This window comes from Rhineura floridana, chromosome 4 (genome assembly GCF_030035675.1).
Source record: "Rhineura floridana isolate rRhiFlo1 chromosome 4, rRhiFlo1.hap2, whole genome shotgun sequence".
Lineage (NCBI taxonomy): Eukaryota > Metazoa > Chordata > Lepidosauria > Squamata > Rhineuridae > Rhineura > Rhineura floridana.
In genome coordinates, this window is record NC_084483.1 from 31,831,423 (window position 1) to 31,852,988 (window position 21,566).

The window sequence follows — 21,566 nt, forward strand, 5'->3', positions numbered from 1 at the left end:
GAGATAGAGGGATAAAGAGAGAGAGGAAGAGTATACATATAATCAGAGCTTGGAAAAGTTACTTTTTTGAACTACAACTCCCATCAGCCCCAGCCAGCATGGTGCTGGCTGGGGCTGATGGGAGCTGTAGTTCAAAAAAGTAACTTTTCCAAGCTCTGCATAATGTGCAGTTACACTGGCTTCCAGACACAATTCAGACATTTAGCGCTTACCTTTAAAGCAACTACACAGTTGGCACCCGAAGGACAGAGGATTTGGTCATGCCGAGATGTAGATCCAGGTATATTTACTATGATATTGCAATCCACACACACACAAAAGAATACAAATACAAAATAAAGTATCAAAATACCGTGCCATAACATAAGCCTTGCTGAGAGAGCTGGCGGGGAAGGGGAAGGAAGAGGATTCTAGGATCTTATAATGATCCCCTCCTGTGCACGTAGCTCCAGCTGTGGGAAGGGATACATTATGCTGTAAAAATGCACTTTGATCTAAATTACAATGAAATGCCTAATATTAGTTGATTAATGTAGTAAATTACATGCTTCAACAGAGAGCTGTGCTGCATTTTGCTTTGTCTCTGCATATTTGCTTTTATTGCTGTGGGGGAAAAGCAAGTGGATTAATGCTTTGCTTTGTCTTGATTGGTGAAAATAACCATCAGCTCAATGCTAAGCAAATGTATTAAGCCACATAGACATATTTGCTTGTTCCAGTCTTGCTAAGGTGATACAAACCCACATATGAAGGGTTCATCGTGTGAATCAGTTTGGATCAAGAACCAACGGCATAAATTTGATGCCTATACAAATGCACACTGGCACATGCACCTGAATGTGGCTGTCATTTATCCACACTACATTGCTTTCCAATGGTTTGCACATTAAAGTGTGGCTCCCATCCAGATTCTGGAACAATCTGTCAAGTGTAAATCCCTGTTAAAGAATAGCTAGAGGTGGAATATATGACTGAGTTCAATGATACTTTCCTCCTATCAAGCATGCTTTGGATTGAAAACCAAATCTCTTTATTTCCCTATTTTGGGGCCTCTTCATTCACCACCATTTCCAGATGAGTGACAGTCATGTCAAACATCTGCTCTGGGTGATACATAGCAGTGAAATGTTAAAAATATATGCATGTGAAGAAAGGATCTCAGTTTGAAACAAGAAACTCACGATTAAAGATTTCTTTCATCATTCTTAATGTGCTTAGAAATCATTCCTAAAGAATTTAGAAATTCTTTCTAAACACACCAAACAATATTGTAAATATTTAGTAAAGTCGGGACAAGGGCTGAGCAATATTCTTAAGCCCGACATAATTTCGATTTCAACTTGGCAAGCTCACTTTCAAAACCTCTATTCCTCAATCTCATCTCCACACAATATTCTCCCAATGTCAGAAATCAAGAATTTGCCGCCATGGCCCCCAGTTTCAATCCAAGAAATAAAATCACTGATCGACTCATTAAAAAATGGAAAAGCCCCGGGTGAAGATTTTCTCTTACCAGAGGTCATTAAACAATTCTCCGACTGGTGGGCCCCATTTTTGGCCTGCTTATTTACTAAAATAAATGACACTGGTGCAATCCCCGAGGGCTGGAGATGTAACATCATCATCCCTATTTATAAAAAAGGTGATCCTGTGATGTTCCTATATATTAGTGTATATATGGTAAGTGCTGGTTGTTTAGAGTAAACATGGTAAGTAGTGAAAGAGGAGGGGGAGTGAATGGGCAATAGAATGCTTGATGATTGGCTGAATGTTTAAAATGGCTGACAGTATAAATGAAAGGATGACAGGTAAATCTGGGTGAATGTGAGGTGGTGAATTGTGGAATCTGGGGGGGAGAAGAGAAAGAGTGGATTGCTTGGTGGGGTTTAGAGAGTTGTTTACAGGAGAGAGTGGAGAAGGAGGGAGGTGGAGTTCGGATTAGTATTGAGTAAAACCATATGCTTATGTGCCTTAAGAAGAAATCTTGTTAATCTTGTTAGCTTTGTTATCTGTAATAAATACTTAATTTGGTTTACCAAAGGCCTGATCCTTGGCTGGGGTTTCACAGACCAGAAGGGAGGGTAAGGTAATGACCAAGGCTGAAGGGGAACTGTAACAAATGGTGGCAGCGGTGAAGAGAATAACAATACCAGTATTCGGAGTCTCTGGGAATACTAGTATTGGGACATTACTGGTGGTTGCCTAGCAGGGGGATCTGTTGAGATCTGTGCTAGAGCGGGGATAGGTAAACCATAAGAGAGTGCGGTCCGGACTGGTGGAATCCCTGGTGGTGCCTAGAGACAGGCAGTAACCATGAGCAGGTAGGAACCTGACAGGGAGAGCCAGGGAAGGACGCCTCACATGTGGTGTCAGTAGCGGTGGGATACGAACAACAGAGAATCCAGATACAGTGGTGTGGCAAACAGAAATAACAAAACAAGATTACTTGTGAGAGTGACTGGCAAAGAGTGTGTGGCAAAGAGTGAGTGAACTCAAACACCATGGCTGAATACATAAAAATGAGAAGAGAGGAGCTGGTGGAGAAGTGCATAACATTCAATTTTCCTCATGAGGATAAAGGGGTAGATGAATTGAGGGTAGCACTTATAGGATTTGCAACTGCCCAGCAAAAACAACCTGTCAGAGAAGAGACCCCAGAAGGATATTTAAGCAATCCCGCTTATATAGAGTACTTGAGAGAGAAGTTGAGGATGGAAGGTGCAGAGAAGGAAAAACAGAGAGAGTTGGAAGCTGAGAGATTGAGGATGGAGGCTGAGGAAAAAGACAAGCAGAGAGAGTTGGAAGCTGAGAGATTGAGGATGGAGGCTGAGGAAAAAGATAAACAGCGGGAGTTGGAAGCTGAGAGATTGAGGATGGAAGGTGCAGAGAAGGAAAAACAGAGGGAGTTGGAAATTGAGAGAATGAGATTGGGGTTTGAGGAGAGGGAGAAGCAACGAGCATTGGATGCTGAATTACAAGTAGAAAAGTTAAAATTTGATAGAGAGAAATTTCACTCTGAGGAGACAAGGAAAGAGAGAGATGGAGCAAAAATAAAAATTACTCCAAAGGACTTTGCTGTCTATGAGCCTGGTCAAGATCCTCAAATTTACCTCAGCACCTTTGAAAAAGCAGCTCAGTTGTGGGGGCTACCTGAAGATAAATACATGCAGTATTTATCAAATCTGATTAAAGGGGAATTGGCTGAGGTATACCAATATTTCCCCTCAGACAGGCCCATCACCTACGCTGAATTCAAAGAAGCAGTGTTTAAAAGATTCAGACTGGGGCCTGATTATTTTAGAATGCTTTTCAGAAATTGCCAGATACAGACAGGGAGGTCTTTTGTGGAACTGGGAGCAAAGTTGATGGATATATTTGGAAAGTGGATGAATAGTGCCAAAGCTCAGTCAGTGGAAGAGGTGAAAAGCCTCATGATACTGGATCAATTATACCATCAGTTACCACCAGAAATAAGGCTCCTGGTCAAAGACCGTTCCCCAACATCTGTGCAGGAGGTCGCAGAGTTGGCGGATCACTTCGCCTCCAATAGAACTGGCTGGGTGGGGAAAACATCAAGAGAGTTTAAACCCAGACCATATAGTGCTGGCAGAAGGGATGTGGTACCACAGCGAGTGAGTCCTCCATTAAAATCTGAAGGGCACAGGACACCCCAGAGTGGATCTGTGTACCCTAAAAGTGAGGAGAAATTATGCTACAAATGTGGTAGACCAGGGCACCTACGTTTTCAATGTGAGGTTGCCAACCCCATTAGTAATCCTGCTCAGACAAGGGCAGTGAAAACAGAGCCCAAGGCTTTAGAAACAGCGAAAAAGGTTCAGTTTTGCCAGATAAACTGGACAGAAGTAACAGACCTTGATTCAAGTCTGAGAGAGGAAGTGAGTGTACAAGGGGCAAATTATTGGGCATTGCTTGATACTGGTGCCACTCAGACATTACTGAGGCCAGATTTAATAAAATCTGAGGTAATATTACCTCAGGAAACTGTGACTATCCAAGGAGTGAGGGGTCAACCAGAAAGTTTGCCTGTGGCCCTGGTGGAAATGACTTGGAGAGGCCGAGAGGGCCGATATAAAGTAGGCATTAATGCCCAGCAACAAGAACCAGTAATACTGGGAAGGGATGTAATGGGCGCCCAAGGAAAGATCTATGTAGTGACCAGACAGCAAATTGGCAGAGAAAAAGAAGCCATATTAAGGGGGCTGAAACAAACAGGGTGGAATCTGTTAACCAGCCTCAGGTCACCATAGCAACCACTAGCAGGCCTGCTGAAGGAGACAAACTGTATCAAGTGGTCTCTGGGGAAGAAGCAGAGCAATTCAGGGAAGAGCTGCAAAAAGATATCAGTTTGAAGCAGGTAAAGGAACAAGCCCTGACCCAACAGATTCCTTTCACTGACAAACTGAGGAATCAAGTTGTGTGTGAGAATGGGATTTTATATAGACTGTGGATGCCTGCTGAAAGAAAGGATGAATGTGAACCAGTGAAGCAATTGATAGTACCTAGCAAATACAGAACCAGATTGCTAGAGGTAGCCCATGATGTCCCATGTGCAGGACATCTGGGAATAAAAAAGACCAAGAGGAGATTGGCTGCACATTATTATTGGCCAAATATCTCCAAGGATGTAAAACAACATTGTCTATCTTGTGGAATATGCCAAAAGGTGGGAAAGAGTGGAGTAAAGACCAAGGCACCCTTAAAGCCCCATCATATAATTGGACAACCCTTTTATAGAGTGGGAATAGATTTGGTGGGCCCTTTTTCCAAACCCACAAGGCATGGCAAGAAATAACTAGTGGTGGTGGTGGATTTTGCCACCAGGTACCCAGACGCAGAAGCACTGAGATCTGTAGAAGCCCCTGTAGTGGCAGAGGCTTTATTAAAAATCTTTATGAGGCTGGGTTTCCCTCATGAAGTGCTAACAGATCAAGGCAGTGTATTCATGGGAGAAGTGATGCAATGTATGTGGAAATGTTGTGGTCTAAAACATCTAAAGACCACTACTTACCATCCCGCCACTAATGGGCTAACTGAGAGATTCAATGGAGTTTTGAAGGGCATGATAAGAAGCTATGTTCAAGATCACCCACAAGACTGGGATGAACGTTTGGGGTGCTTCTTATTTGCATACAGAGAAGTCCCTCAGGAGTCAACAGGCTTCTCACCCTTTGAACTAATGTTTACTAGAAAAGTGAGGGGACCTCTGGAACTGCTAAAAAAATTCATGGGAAGGAACTCTGAGAGAGTACAAAACTTCTGTAGTAGATTTTGTATTGGAATTCCGCAATAAATTAACATCAATGATGGAAGTAGTGAAAGAGAATTTGAGTCATGCACAGGAGAAGCAAAGTTACTGGTATGACAGAACAGCCAGAGAACGTGTGTATGATGTAGGAGATATGGTTCATACCCAGGAAACATGACAAATTACAGGCTAACTGGGAAGGACCATATACCATCAGAGAAAGGCTTGACACAGTGACATATGTAATCACCACAGACCAATTAAACAAAAGCAAAGTGGTTCATGTAAATATGTTGAAGCCTTACCATACCAGGGATGCACAGGTGTTGCAAGTTACCTTATTCCCTGAGGGAAGTGGGCCTGAACTTCCAGATTTGGTACAGGAAAGCAAAGACAAAGGAGGGGTACATCAAGTGGAATGGTCAGAGGAGGTGAAGGAGGAAGTAAAAGAAGAGATTCTGAGAGTTTTGAAAACCTATAGGAATCTCTTTAGCAACAAACCTGGCCGAACCAGTATAGTTATACATTCCATTGATACTGGAGATCATGCCCCAATCAGATCTGTTCCGTACCATGCGAATGGGAAAGTTTTGAATGAGATCAAAAAGGAGGTGGAAGATATGCTGGAATTAGGAGTGATCAGGGAATCCATCAGTCCCTGGGCCTCAAGTATTGTCCTGGTTCCGAAAAAAGATGGAACGACAAGGTTTTGCATTGATTATCGGCTAATCAATAAAATTACTGTCCCAGATGCGTATCCTATGCCTAGGGTAGACGCTATGTTAGAGTTATTGGGGGCAGCAACCATTATATCTACACTAGATCTCTGTAAAGGATTTTGGCAAATGGAACTAGACGAGCAATCCAGAGCCAAAACTGCCTTCAGTACACCAGATGGGTTATATTTTATTTATTTATTTATTTAATTTAATTTATATACCGCCCTAAGCCCAAGGGCTCTCTGGGCGGTGTACATAACAATAAAACAATCAGAAAATATATAAATACAATAATACAATGGAATCAAACCAAACAGATGTAAACAAAAATCAAAACAGCAGCAAAATACATCAATAAATATTAATAGTACACATTAAAATGCCTGGGAATATAAAAAGGTTTTCACCTGGCGCCGAAAAGATAGCAGTGTTGGCGCCAGGCGCACCTCATCGGGGAGACCATTCCACAATTCGGGGGCCACAACCGAAAAGGCCCTATTTCTAGTCACCACCCTCCGAGCTTCTTGATGGGATGGTACTCGGAGGAGGGCCTTAGATGTTGAGCGCAGTGTACGGGTAGTTTCATATTGGGAGAGGCGCTCCACCAGGTATTGAGTTTGTGACCTTACCCATGGGACTAAGGAACTCACCAAGTTCATTTCAGAGGCTAATCAATACTGTGTTGCGAGGCATGTCAGATTTTGCAATGGCCTATATCGATGACTTGGCCATTTTTAGCAAGTCGGTGCCTGAGCATGTCCAACACCTGACAACAGTATTGGAGGCCTTAAGAAAAGCAGGCCTCACAATTAAAGCTAAGAAATGCCAGTTTGGACTAAAGGAAGTAATCTATTTAGGACATAAGGTGGGGAGTGGGAAAATCACCCCCTTATGGAGCAAGGTGGAGGCAATACAAGCGTGGCCGATCCTCTTAACCAAAAAACAAGGAAGGGCATTTGTGGGTGTGGCTGGTTTTTATAGGAAGTTTGTGAGAAATTTTGGGGAAATAGCAACCCCCTTGCATGAATTGACCAAGAAGAAGTGTTCTGAGCGTGTGGTATGGACGGATGAATGTCAGAAGGCTTTTGATCTGCTGAAGCAAGCCTTGTGCCAAGGACCCATATTAATAGCACCAGACTATGAGCAACCATTCATCGTGGCTACAGATGCATCAGACCTCGCTCTGGGAGTCGTCTTGCTGCAGGAGAGAGAAGGCACCAGACATCCAGTGGTGTACCTGAGTCGCAAGCTGACGCCGAGGGAGAAAAACTATTCGTCAGTCCAGAAGGAGTGCCTAGCGGTCGTGTGGGGACTGAACAAGTTGCGCCCATATGTGTGGGGACGAAGATTCACAGTGACTACGGATCATCGGGCCTTGTTATGGTTGCAGACTATGAAAAACCATAACACTATGCTGCAGAGGTGGTCCTGGGCCCTACAGGACTATCAAGTGGACTTCCAGTTCATCAAAGGCAAGGACAATGTACTGGCCGATGGACTTTCCAGGCAAGTGGCTGGGACTGCAGTGACGTGACCAGACAGAGGAACAAAGAAAGACATTTTCCCCATAGAGACTTTTATTTGTTAACGCGACGTATAAATCCTGGAACAGGAATAATACTCTGCCGTTGTTTAAGGGGGGGGGAAATGTGATGTTCCTATATATTAGTGTATATATGGTAAGTGCTGGTTGTTTAGAGTATACATGGTAAGTAGTGAAAGAGGAGGGGGAGTGAATGGGCAATAGAATGCTTGATGATTGGCTGAATGTTTAAAATGGCTGACAGTATAAATGAAAGGATGACAGGTAAATCTGGGTGAATGTGAGGTGGTGAATTGTGGAATCTGGGGGGGAGAAGAGAAAGAGTGGATTGCTTGGTGGGGTTTAGAGAGTTGTTTGACAGGAGAGAGTGGAGAAGGAGGGAGGTGGAGTTCGGATTAGTATTGAGTAAAACCATATGCTTATGTGCCTTAAGAAGAAATCTTATTCATATTTATTTATTAAATTTATATACCGCCCGACTAGCAATAGCTCTCTGGGCGGTGAACATAAAATAGCATAAAAATACAATGAATAACAAAATGATACTAAAATACAATCATCAATCCAATACAATAAACATTTTAAAAAGTAAATCAGTGTAACTTAAAATGCTTCAGAGAATAGGAAGGTTTTGACCTGGCGCCGGAAGGAGAGCAGAGTCGGCGCCAGGCATACTTCCTCGGGGAGACTGTTTCATAGTTCGGGGCCCACCACTGAGAAGGCCCTAGATCTTGTCATCACCCTCCGGGCCTCCCTGTGAGTTGGAACCCGGAGGAGAGCCTTCGTAGCAGAACGTAGTGCACGGGCCGGTTCATATCGGAAGAGGCGTTCCGCAAGGTATCGTGGTCCTGCACCGTATAAGGCTTTATAGGTTAATACCAACACTTTGAATCTAGCCCGGAAACATATTGGCAACCAGTGCAAGCTGGCCAGAACAGGTGTTATATGCTCGGACCGCTTGGTCCTTGTCAGCAATCTGGCCACCGCATTTTGCACTAGTTGTAGCTTCCGAACTGTCTTCAAAGGTAGCCCTACGTAAAGCGCATTACAGTAATCCAAACGTGAGGGATGTTGTGATTTCAGAATTCAGATGTAGTTAAATTTACTAGAAACGATGATTGTCATGTTGCAGCAAACAAACCTTTCCTATAACGTTGAATTGCTAATCGTGTTCTCTTCATCCCTTGTATGTATATCTCTCTTCATTCAGATGTAGTTAAAGTTACTAGAAACGATGATGGCCATGTTGCAGCAAACACACCTTTCCTGTAACGTTGAATGGCTAATCGTCTTTTCTTCATCCCTTGTATGTATATCTCTCTTCATTCAGATGTAGTTAAAGTTACTAGAAACGATGATGGCCGTGTTGCAGCAAACACACCTTTCCTGTAACGTTGAATGGCTAATCGTGTTCTCTTCATCCCTTGTATGTATATTTCTCTTCATTCACATGTAGTTAAAGTTACTAGAAACGATGATTGTCATGTTGCAGCAAACACACCTTTCCTGTAACGTTGAATTGCTAATTGTGTTCTATTCATCCCTTGTATGTATATCTCTCTTCATTCAGATGTTGTAATCCTGAAATCTTGTTAATCTTGTTAGCTTTGTTATCTTTAATAAATACTTAATTTGGTTTACCAAAGGCCTGATCCTTGGCTGGGGTTTCACAGACCAGAAGGGAGGGTAAGGTAATGACCAAGGCTGAAGGGGAACTGTAACAAATGGTGGCAGCGGTGAAGAGAATAACAATACCAGTATTCAGAGTCTCTGGGAATACTAGTATTGGGACGTTACTGGTGGTTGCCTAGCAGGGGGATCTGTTGAGATCTGTGCTAGAGCGGGGATAGGTAAACCATAAGAGAGTGCGGTCCGGACTGGTGGAATCCCTGGTGGTGCCTAGAGACAGGCAGTAACCACGAGCAGGTAGGAACCTGACAGGGAGAGCCAGGGAAGGACGCCTCACAGATCCCTCTAACCCTGCCAACTTCCGGCCAATCAGCCTGCTGAACGTAGTTTCTAAACTCTATGCCAAATTTCTTTTAATTAAATTAGAAGACTGGGCTCTGACACAACAGATCATTCACCCAGAGCAGGTAGGCTTCTGTAAAGGCTCCTCCCCGATCGATCACTGCCTAACTCTCCATTTTTTGGCAAAACAGTCCATCGCCGGTCCCACCCGACATTTATACGCAGCATTTGTTGACCTGGCCGCAACGTTCGATTCGATTGACAGGAACGCTCTGTGGCACAAGCTGTACAAACTGAACATTGACCCCCGCCTTCTATATTTAATTCGTATTCTATATGTCAATACATTTGCACTGGTAAGAATTCCCTTTTCTGGAGCCCTCACCGACCCGATCGAGGTAGAGAGAGGTGTTAAGCAAGGTTGCTTGTTAGCCCCCCTGCTTTTTAACTTGTTTTTAAATGATATTATCCCTTTCTTATCAGGACCTCAATTTTTTCCCCCCTCTATTGGCCAAAGGAAAGTCTCGACACTTCTTTACACCGATGACATGGTCCTCCTTTCCTTAGTCCCTATCGGACTTAGAAAGTTATTGAGATCTCTACAGACCTATTGTTCAAAGGAAAATTTGAACATAAACTACGCTAAAACCAAAGTTTTAGTATTTGGGAAGAAATTCCAAGGCCATCGTTGGCATATAGCTGAACATCAGCTAGAGCAACCTCGTGAATTCAAATATCTAGGAATTTACTTTTCGGACACCCTCTCTTGGCAATACCATCGACAATATACTAAACTGCTCGCGTCTAAGACAGCAGGGTCAATACTAAAATTTTTTCGCACTATGGGTGGCAATCAGATCCACCCAGCATTAAAAATTTATAACGCCAAGGTGATCCCACAGATCTTATATGGAGCCTCAGTATGGGGTTGGGATAACCACATTGTTAAAGCCCTAGAAACTATACAAAACAGTTTTCTCAGGCGCTTACTATCTCTCCCGATGGGTACCTCAGCAGCAATGATACGAGCTGAGACTGGCTCCCCTCCCCTTATAGCACATATACATTTCACTCTTTTGAAGTTTCTAAGATCTACTAAAGAGCCTCAGTCTAGGGCATTACTTCAGTTGTGCCTTAAACACTCTTTTGCTTTTGCCCTATGGGGCTCTAAGCTAAATAACTTGTTATCTACATACCATCTCTCAGCATTGGAGTTTAACTCAGACCTAAACAACAAATCTTTACGTGAACGTATATATCTTTACTCCCTGAAATTAGATATGCTAACTCTTACCAACTCAAAGGTTTCTCCTTGGTTCTGGCGTTTTAAATTCGTCCCTCAATGCACTACGTACCTCACACAACCTATACCCTCTGCTCTTAGACAGGCTTTTACAGCCTTACACTTTTTTTCCCTACCAAATGCTGATAGGGAAGGTCGATTAGCTGGTGTCCCTAAGGATCAAAGGATTTGCGTCTGTGGTTCTCCAACACTGGAGGACCTCCCTCATGTATTGCTCTATTGCCCAATATATATCCAACCAAGATCTAGATTCCTTAAGAAATGGCTAGACATTCCCTGGCTTATCTCACCTGATGAAAAAATTATTTTCTTAATGGCTGACCATATCCGAGAAGCAACCCATAATGTATCCCTTTTTATAATAGCAGCCAGAAAACTTCGGGCAAATCACATCGCCTCAACAAATATCATCTAGGCACGTTTTTAATTCCCCTTGTTTGATTATAAATTATTGTATTTATATCATGTTTGTATTGTATTTTTATTGTATTACTTGCGTTGGCCTCCAGCCCTGCAATTCAACTTAATAAACTAAACTAAACAATATTGCATTTGTCATTTTCATTTTATTGGTGTAACTACTGCCACCATATAATTTGGGAACAAATAAAATGGCTAGAGTTTTTTCCCCCCAAAGTGAATTTCATTAGTTTTGTTTTAAATCTAGAGATATGACCCCTGTGAAAAATGGTTCCTTATACCTCTTGCTGCACTGAACTCATTGCTAGATCTACAATCAATTTTTAAAGAACCATTTTGGTTGTGAACATCTGATTAAACTTTGTCAGCTTCTTTCGGGGTGCTTTTGAAGTCTAAAGAATAGAGAACCCATGAGCCCATCTAGGATGAGGGAAAACGAAGAAATTCTCCCTGGCACCACGCTCAGAATACAGTGAGAAGTCCTGTCATTTTTCTCGTGTCTCTGAAATCAGCTTGGCTTCTAGGAGACTTCCTTGCCTTCCCTGCTGCGCCAATCTCATCAGAACAAAAGATACATTTGCATAAATCTGTCAATTTCAGTTTCTCATTTCTTTCCAATCTTAAATTTGATTCTCCAGACTTCTCTATCAGCTTGCTTTTTAAAAAAATCCTCATGAAAATTCTACAGTAAATTAGGAAACAATTTTCATAATGTACACATTTTGCAAGCAATGTTCCCTGATATAATGCATTTTATAGATTATTTTCACAAAATATCTGCCTTTTATACACACATGCCATTTCTAAAGAACTGCATCAGAAAAATTTGGAGCAAAGAAGTCAAATTTTGAAGGATAGCTGTATTTCAGTTTGTATAGGGCTTTGGAAAGTGCACATTATGTAGTTTCACATTAAAATAGGGGAAACATCTCTTCCATCTCTAGCCAGTACACTTGAGGATCTCTCTTTGTGCCCACAGTGGAGAGTGGAGCAGAGCAGGAGAACAAGGACATACTGAATCACTGATCAGGTTAAGAGAGGAGTAGTATGTGACGCCCTTCCCTGGCTCTCCCTGTCAGGTTCCTACCTGCGCGTGGCTACTGCCTGTCACTAGGCACCACCAGGGACTCCACCAGTCCGGACTGTCCTTTTTTATTGTTTCTCTCCCCGCTCTAGTACAGATCTCAACAGATCCCCCTGCTAGGCAACCACAAGTCACGTCCTAATACTAGTATTCCCAGACTCTGCCTGAGTCTCTCTATCTGGTTACCTCTGTGACTGAGTGCTAAAGCTGTCCCAATCCCTTTGATTTACTCAGACTGCTTGTGGTGTTATTCTCTTCACCGCTGCCACCATTTGTTTCCCTTCAGCCTTGGTATTTACCTTACCCTCCCTTCTGGTCTGTGAAACCCCAGCCAAGGATCAGGCCTTTGGTAAACCAAATTAAGTATTTATTAAAGATAACAAAGCTAACAAGATTAACAAGATTTCTTCTTAAGGCACATAAGCATATGGTTTTACTCAATACTAATCTGAACTCCACCCCTCTCCTTCTCCACGCTCTCCTGACAAACAACTCTCTCAAAAACCCACCAAAGCAACCCACTCACTTTCATCACCCCCAGATTCCACTCTCACTCTTCCTTTTATATGTTCAGCCATTTTAAACACTCAGCCAATCATCTAGCATTCTACTGCCCATTCACTCCGCCTCCTCTTTCACTCCACTTACCATGTATCTTCTAAACAACCAACACTTACCATATATACATTAATATAGGAACATCACATAGTAAACTCTCTAAAATCGATCAGTGGCAAAGAAAAGTAGGACTTACTGGTTATGAGCAAAAATTACATGCTCTAAACAGGTTTGGCAAGGAAGGATACAAGCAATCGAAACTTTTCAGCGACGTTTGTGACTTTTTTTATTGTGTACGGGAAAGAAAACCAAACTGATGAGATGATAACAATGGATATTCTTGATATGATAGAAATGGGTATTTGTTTAAATAAAATAGACCATGCATGATACAGAGATACTTTGTAATTAGGGGATTTTGTGTTCCCTAATTACAAAATGAAGAATATCCAAGAGGAGGAGCAGGAGGGAGGAAACATCTAAGTTTTCCATGTGACTTTCCAGGGTTCTTAAACATGCTGGGAGACGGGAACTGGAGGCTCCTTGCTTTGCCCTTCAGCTTGTGAAGAGTGAATTGAAACGGCCACGGGGCAGAGCTAGTGCCCTCATCTCCGCTGCCTTCACTAATGTTTACTTAACCCCAGTGTAGAACATCTGAAGAGGGCATTTGTCTTAGCTTTGTCCCAAGTATACATTCTAAAATGAAATTCCTATTTTTTTTTCTAATATAAGGTCTATTCTGCTCTTCTTTATTTTTGTTACCTGCCCATATGTTTGGCTCAGTGTGAGAAACAGACATGGCTTCTGACTGGATTTAATATTTCCCAGGTTGGTCGTGCCATTGATTGTTTGTCACAGCATACATGGGTGAAATCTGAGATCTTAAGACAAGGCCTGTTTCTAACTTTGACTCTCATGAGGCCTGCAAGGACTTCCTCCACTGACATTTTAAGACTGAAGCAATCTGCAGAGAAGTACTCAACACCAAATCAACTTAAGCAACTTCCATCCACCTTGCACCATCATGTCTTTTTAAAAACACCGCACCAAACTTGAAATAGATTTGTTACAGAAAACAAACAAACAAACATATATGTTCAATTAGCTCCATGGAGAAAGAGTAGGATACAAATATCACAGTGTTTTCCAAGAAGAAAAACCACAGTGACAAGCCATACCAAAGCTAAAGCAGAAAAATTACACTCGTGGGGGTTTGTCCCAACTGCGATTTCAGCCAGGGGTGGGGAATCTTTGGCCCTCCAGATGTTTCTGGACTACAACTCCCAGCAAGCATGGCCAATGGCCAAAGAGTATGGGAGTTGTAGTTCAGCAGTTCAGCAGCACCTGGTTATCTTACACTGAATTCAATAGGACTAATTATGAGTGCCCATATGCCTCTCCATCACTCAATGACTGCAGGAACTTGAATGCATGAAACAGCTGGCACAGATCCCAGATCAAGTAGCCATATGACCTCAACTTAGGGATGACTGAGGAATTCTCTCTTTGCAAGTCCCAATGTGAACTAACCTGATCTGCACATCCCCAGACTAATATGCAGTTTGAAATGCACTTATTTTTCATGTGTCTCACTTTGTGATGCAGCTTGTAGCTCACAAAATGTACAAAAATGTGTGTTTAAATGGGATAAAATTTGTTTCTCACATTCGTGAGAAAAGACAATTTAAATACATAATTATGTTTTGACACTTTTAAAAAAAAATGCAGATCAATGCAGAAATAGAACAGAAAGGGCTGATGAATGAACATGTGAAACTGACAGAGTCTGAAAATGTACTTATTTATTTCTATTTTTGGATCTTTTCCTGTGAAACACCTTGAAGCAATTTAACAATTAAAAAATGAACAATGAAAACATATATAAAACAATTTCACATCTAAAAGCAATTAAAACAATTTCAGTTTTAAAAACAATTTCAAATTCAATATAGATACAGACTGGAATAAAAAATACTCCTCTACTTCAAAGACTTGCTGAAAAAGGAAGGTCTTCAAAAGGTGCCAAAAAGATGACAGAGATCAAGATAGATGAATCTGTCCATCCCTGTCAAATGCAATACTTTTCAATAGTGACAGTTCACAGATTTAGCTGCCAGTCACCCAGTGATGTCTTGTTGGGAGATCTTTGTGCATATATAAATCAGCCTTAAATTGTCTTAGGTTCAAGCAAGCTGGCCGATGTGCCATAAGCTTTATCCCCAATCCCCAACAATTCTCTGTGATTAAATAAGGCACGATGGTGCTCCTTTGCTTTATCTCACATGGGATATTCTTGAGATAAATCAAGAACTGTGAAGCAATCTGAAGCATAATGAGAGAAAGAATACCCCTTTGATATATTGATGGCTATTCCATTCTACTCCGACTTAGTAAAGATGAGAAAAGCAATTGGTCTAATGTTCACAAAGTAGCTTATGGCTCTGGGCTAGCACTGGCATTCCGAGTTCAGTCATCAGTAACATAATAAAGTAGAAGAAAGGGGGGGAAACAGCCCATTTCTCCAAAAAGCTTTCCAGTACTTGCGGGAAAGCTGGACGGCAGCACCAAATAAGAAATAAATACAATGCACTCAGTATTTTTCCTGAACAGCAAATGCACTCAAAACCTTCTTGCCTCCTCCCAAAAGGGTCACACTAACTTTGTTGTGATGCATGAACAGTAAAACGCTGCAAAAATGATATAGTGAGATACCTAAATTGTTCTTATATCTCCTGCAATAATGTAATCTGTGATAAATGGTGTGTGTGTGTGTTGCTGGTGTCTAGGGATGCTACCTCTAATGGTAGAACCAGCCCTGGGAACAATATTATTATTTATTTATTTTAAAAGCTGCTTACCCCCTGGGAGTAGTGTTTGTACAGCTACGTGACTTGCATAAGACTTGAGTTTCTGGTCTTAGAGGCAACTTTCACAGTGCTCTCCTAGCAAGAAGTCAGACCTGCTCTGGGATTACTGGAGAACAGCAAACCAAAAGATTTCTTAGCATGCTTCTCAATGTCACTGCAAGAAAGAAAAACCCCACACAATAAAAGCTGATCAATGTAAGAGCATTCAACTGGGCAGCCTCATGGTCCCAATATGCTGAGCGGCCAGTACGCCAGGTCCAATGCTAGTGCAACAGGCACAATCCTGATGCTCAACCTGCAGGCACATCAATGTACAAACAACAGCTGTAGTAACAAAAGAAAATGTAGCAATACCCACAGACACACAACACTAAGGGTGCCTGCAGGGATTTTGCCAGGGGAGGGCAAGTAAATACATCAAATAAATAAACATAGCTTGCAACAGGTGACTCAGTGGCCATGAGGCCTGGGTAGACTTGGCCTCTGAGTTACTTTTATTCCTCTAGTGGTTCTCAGTTCTGTCTATCTATGAGTGAATGTGGCATCCAGACAATGTCTTCCACTTACCTCTGAAACTGTCACTGCTTTTCCTGTCTCTTTTTACCTCCTCTAGCCACCAGCTGCCACAATCAGTTTCACAGCACCTTCCCTGTTGAATTCCCCTCACCTCCCCACAAGTGCCAGGTTAACAGCACTGCACTATATTTTAGGGTTCTCATAAATTACCTTCCCCCTCCCTTCAGTAGAATTAGTAAAACTAGGCTACTTTGCAGGGTTGGCATCACTCCTGCCAACCACAGTCCTGCTCCCTGCAATATGGGTATAATAAGATTGGAATTTATCTGCATCGGCACTAATGGAGCAATTTAAAAAAAATATTTGCAAATTCAGAATAAATTCTTTGTATAAACTAAGATCAAAGTTAGAAAGGTCATCCTGGTTTTGCTGCTACCTTTTGTTTATGTGTCAGCACACTACTCCTTAAGCACAGCTGCACAAGAATGTGGGATATCCAATTTTATTTGTTTTTCTATGAGGCAGCAGTCACTTCTTAAGCAGGGTAAACCAGCAGAAAAGGTTTAAAAACAAACCGACTGTACACTCATTGACTGTAACGTGTGAACAGGGCCCAAGAGTCTAGATAATGGGTGGTTCACTCTAGCCTTCTCTTTTTGTATTGGCTAGATCTGCTTTTGTAAATATAAGACATTTCTATCACTTCTTTCATTGGCTAAAACACTGAAAGGTGGAACCAGGCTAGTTTCTCACAAAACGTATGAGGAGAGTAGTGCCCACACATTTTGTCTCATACCTCAAATTCTATGAGTGTTAGGAACTTGCTCTTTTTTAAAAATGATAGCTGGGAATCTGGGGATTATGGTTTGTCGGAGTGAGACAACTCCCCCTTGCAGATGTCCACCTCCACCACCAACTACCAATAATTCCTTCTGTATTGATGACACACCCACATTAATTACTGCAAGGAAGACAGTAACTAATCAGAACAAGGTGATGGCCAAATTATTCCATGACCATAATGATGTCACCTAACCCAGTGCACACACAAGACGCAGCCAGGAGGAGACACCTCCCCTGCATGGTGCTATAAGTAAGAACCGAGAAATGTCCTTGCAAAAGGGTTTGCATCTCACTGTGGAATCAGTGCCTTCATATACAGAAATTCCATAACATTGCACGTTATTTGAATTGCTGTGTCCATGAGGAGAACCAGAATTTTGTAGCAGAGAGGGATGTGGCGTACATACACAAATCCTACACTGGGATTGTGGACTGCACAATTAAAAACCTCCTACTGTCAATCTTGATAGCAGCAACAATTTCAGGTATCAAATGTGCAAAGTGCCTGATCATCAAAGTCTCTAGTTTTCTGATCTTAGCTCCCTAGGCAGAGGGCCAGAATGAGTTAGTGTCACTGAGTGCTGCCAGACTCCACCACTAATCTTATAGCTACCAGTATTTGAGGTCCTAGGGTGCTCCCCCAGGATCTGCATCCCAGTAGACCTGTCACCCCTGTTTGGCAAAGCCAGTGACAAATCCTTGCTGTCTGTAGCAAAACTGGGACTTAATTCATAGCTATGAACTTGCAGCATTGGGGAGGAAGCATAAGCTTTAGACATCCACAATGCTAATGGAAGACTTCCTCTTTCCGCTACATGTGGTCAGGGATTTACAAAACCAAGAAAAGCATTTTTCTTCCAAAGAAATTAATTTTTAAAGAGCTGTTTCCAGGTACTATTTTATGCCCTTGTGGGACTGAACATTTCTAATTAGGCTTCCATAGCCTTCAGCTAAATTACACGAATAATCTCTGTGCTCTTTTTCTATGCAAGGAAAAATATAGGATAGTCAGCACAACACTGACGACTATCTTGACTAAAGCATATCCCATTCTGTCTGGCATGGAAGCGTGTATGTCCTGTTAACAAAGTGCATGCTTACACAAGCAGTTCTTCCTTAAATGAAGAATACTTATTGTTGCATCCTCATACAGACCTCACTAGTGAAACCAAGCAACTCCTGTGCCTTCATCTATACAAGCATTAGTTAGTTATCAATATCTGCTATATGTTTTGGATCATTGGTTTGTTTGTTTTTTGCTATGCATTTGGACACCTTTTAAGCTGTCATAACTAAATTTGGCAAGATGGTTCCTGAGATCAAGATGTAGGTTTTTGTCTATGTTTGGATCCAGTTGGATGGCATTTTGAATCAAAATGGTGGACTGAACCTCTCAAAACTTCACTGATTTTAACCGAATCTTGCATGGTGGCTCCTTAGACAAAAAGCAGGTTTTTGTCTATTTTTGGATAGCGTTGGATACCATTTTGAATCAAGATGGTGGACCAAACCTTTCAAAACTGCACTGATTTTAAAACTGTGGTGATTTTTTTGGTTTCTTGGAATTCCCAAGCAATGCTGGCTATGAGGCTGCTAGTATAACTATAGTTATGGTTCATATTCAGTGTTAGCCATACTAAGTACATTGGTTTCAATAGGTCTACTGTGAGCATAATAAATATTGGGTATGAGCCAGGTTTTCAATGGACTGGACAAATAATGTACAACAGAGGTGCCAAATGTGACATGTTGTAATGGAGAAATTTATGGAATCAACATTAGCTAGACATTCAGCCCAAAGTGTTTGGCAAGCTGAGGTTGCTGTAGCTCATGAGTGTGGTGGAAGAAGGTAAGGCTTACTAAAATTGGTCAGGTGAACAAAGAAAGGGAAGCTCCATGGACTAAGCACTGCAGTTTCATATCTTTTTACTGGACCTTGGACATGAGTTTTGAAAAGCTTCCAAATGTGCTGTTGGTGAGTAGTTTCCAAGTCCTACTTTGGATAGTCCTACTCTCCCTGAAGGAGCAGTTTGTAGTCTGGGGTGCTCCTGAATCAATCTCTGTCACTAGAGGCCAATGTGACCCTATTTGATAGGAGTGCTTCAGCTGGTAAGACAGTTATGGCCATTTGTGGACGGGTATAGCCTGGCCACTGCTGTCCATGTGCTGGTAACCTCTAGATTGGAATAATGCAAAGTGCTCTGTGTGAGGCTGCCTGAAGCTGTAGCTAGTGCAGAATGCAGCGGCTCAACTGCTCACTCGGGTAGAATGTCACCATAATACTATGCTGCTGCTGAAATAAATACACTGGCTGACAGTTAGGCTAAGTTCAAGGTGCTGGTACTGATGTACAAAGCCCTATACAGCATGGGACCAGGATACCTGAAATATCATCTCATCCCTTATATACCCAGCTGATATAATCTGCAGGAGAAGTTACCTGCCACCTTATCAGAAAGTCCACTGTACAGGTCAGAACTGGGCTTTTAGTGTGGTGGCACCTATCCTTTGGAGCTCCTTCCCATTACATATCAAACAGATGTTATCTATTGTTTTTAAGCATCTGTTGAAGACTTTCCTCTTTCAACAAGCCTTTCAAATGGAGATTTTTTTTTATCCCAGTCAGTATCTGTATCAGATTTGAAATTGTTTTTGTAAACGTAATTGTTCTTATGTATGCGGATGTTTGATACATGTTGCATTGTATTGTCAAATCACTTTGAGATGCTTCACAGGAAATAAGAACATAAGAACATAAGAAGAGCCTGCTGGATCAGGCCAGTGGCCCATCTAGTCCAGCATCCTGTTCTCACAGTGGCCAACCAGGTGCCTGGGGGAAGCCCGCAAGCAGGACCCGAGTGCAAGAACACTCTCCCCTCCTGAGGCTTCCGGCAACTGGTTTTCAGAAGCATGCTGCCTCTGACTAGGGTGGCAGAGCACAGCCATCATAGGTAGTAGCCATTGATAGCCCTGTCCTCCATGAATTTGTCTAATCTTTTAAAGCCATCCAAGCTGGTGGCCATTACTGCATCTTGTGGGAGCAAATTCCATAGTTTAACTATGCGCTGAGTAAAGAAGTACTTCCTTTTGTCTGTCCTGAATCTTCCAACATTCAGCTTCTTTGAATGTCCACAAGTTCTAGTATTATGAGAGAGGGAGAAGAACTTTTCTCTATCCACTTTCTCAATGCCATGCCTAATTTTATACACTTCTATCATGTCTCCTCTGACCTGCCTTTTCTCTAAACTAAAAAGCCCCAAATGCTGCAACCTTTCCTCGTAAGGGAGTTGCTCCATCCCCTTGATCATTCTGGTTGCCCTCTTCTGAACCTTTTCCAACTCTATAATATCCTTTTTGAGATGAGGCGAGCAGAACTGTACACAGTATTCCAAATGCGGCCGCACCATACATTTATACAACGGCATTATGATATCGGCTGTTTTATTTTCAATACCTTTCCTAATTATCGCTAGCATGGAATTTGCCTTTTTCACAGCTGCCGCACACTGGGTCGACATTTTCATCGTGCTGTCCACTACAACCCCGAGGTCTCTCTCCTGGTCGGTCACCACCAGTTCAGACTCCATGAGCGTATATGTGAAATTCAGATTTTTTGCTCCAATATGCATAATTTTACACTTGTTTATATTGAATTGCATTTGCCTTTTTTCTGCCCATTCACTCAGTTTGGAGAGATCTTTTTGGAGCTCTTCGCAATCCCTTTTTGTTTTAACAACCCTGAACAATTTAGTGTCGTCAGCAAACTTGGCCACTTCACTGCTCACTCCTAATTCTAGGTCATTAATGAACAAGTTGAAAAGTACAGGTTCCAATACCGATCCTTGAGGGACTCCACTTTCTACAGCCCTCCATTGGGAGAACTGGCCATTTATTCCTACTCTCTGCTTTCTGCTTCTTAACCAATTTCTTATCCACAAGAGGACCTCTCCTCTTATTCCATGACTGCTAAGCTTCCTCAGAAGTCTTTGAGGTACCTTGTCAAACGCTTTTTGAAAGTCTAAGTACACTATGTCCACTGGATCACCTCTATCTATATGTTTGTTGACACTCTCAAAGAATTCTAATAGGTTACTGAGACAGGACTTTCCCTTGCAGAAGCCATGCTGGCTCTGCTTCAGCAAAGCTTGTTCTTTTATGTGCTTAGTTAATCTAGCTTTAATAATACTTTCTACCAGTTTTCCAGGGACAGAAGTTAAGCTAACTGGCCTGTAATTTCCGGGATCCCCTCTGGATCCCTTTTTGAAGATTGGCGTTACATTTGCCACTTTCCAGTCCTCAGGCACGGAGGAGGACCCGAGGGACAAGTTACATATTTTAGTTAGATCAGCAATTTCACATTTGAGTTCTTTGAGAACTCTCGGGTGGATGCCATCTGGGCCTGGTGATTTGTCAGTTTTTATATTGTCCATTAAGCCTAGAACTTCCTCTCTCGTTACCACTATTTGTCTCAGTTCC